Consider the following 928-nt stretch of genomic DNA (forward strand, 5'->3'; position numbering starts at 1 on the left):
TTCTGCTGTGCATGGGGTCGCTCTGAGTCAGAAACGACTCGACTGCACTTAACAACAACAACAACATTATTAATAATACACTCAAGTAAAATCTTACTGAAGATAATTCAAAAACAGTTACAGCAGTACATAGAGAAGTTCCAGAAAGGAAAGCTGTATTCAGAAGGGGATATGGTACAAGGGATATCATTCCTGATGTTAGACGGATCTTGGCTCAAAGCAAAGAATGCCAGAAAGATGTATACTTGTGTTTTATTGACTATACAAAAGCAATCGATTGTGTGGATCACAACAATTTGTGGATAACATTAAGAAGAATGGGAATTCCAGAACACTTAATTGTACCCATGAGGAACCTGTACACAGATTAGGAGGCTGTCATTTGAACAGAACAAGGGAATATTGCATGGTTTAAGATCAAGAAGGGAGGGAGTCAGGGTTATATCTTCTCACCATATTTATTCAACCTGTATGCTGAGCAAATAATCCGAGAAGCTGGAGTACATGAAGAACAGCATGTCATCAGAATTGGAGGAAGGCTCATCAGCAACCTGAGATATGGAGACAACACAAGTTTGCTTGCTGAAAGTGAGGATGACTTGGAACACTTACTGATGAAAATTAAAGACTGCAGTTGGCAGTATGGATTATACCTCAATATAAAGAAAACAAAAATCCTCACAACTGGACCAAGGAGGATCATCACAATAGGTAGAGAAAAGATTGAAGTTGTCAAAGACTTCATTTTGTTTGGTTCTACAATCAATGTCAATGGAAGCAGCAGTCAGGACATCAAAGGGTGTATTGCATTGGGCAGATATGTTCCTAAAGACTTCTGTCAAATGCTGAAGAGCAAACATGTCTCCTTGAAATCTAAGGTGAGCCTAACCCAAAGCATGATAATTTCAATCAGGTCATATGCATGTGA

This window comes from Orycteropus afer, unplaced genomic scaffold, assembly GCF_000298275.1.
Source record: "Orycteropus afer afer isolate SDZICR_OR568_19922 unplaced genomic scaffold, OryAfe1.0 scaffold00866, whole genome shotgun sequence".
Taxonomy (NCBI): domain Eukaryota; kingdom Metazoa; phylum Chordata; class Mammalia; order Tubulidentata; family Orycteropodidae; genus Orycteropus; species Orycteropus afer.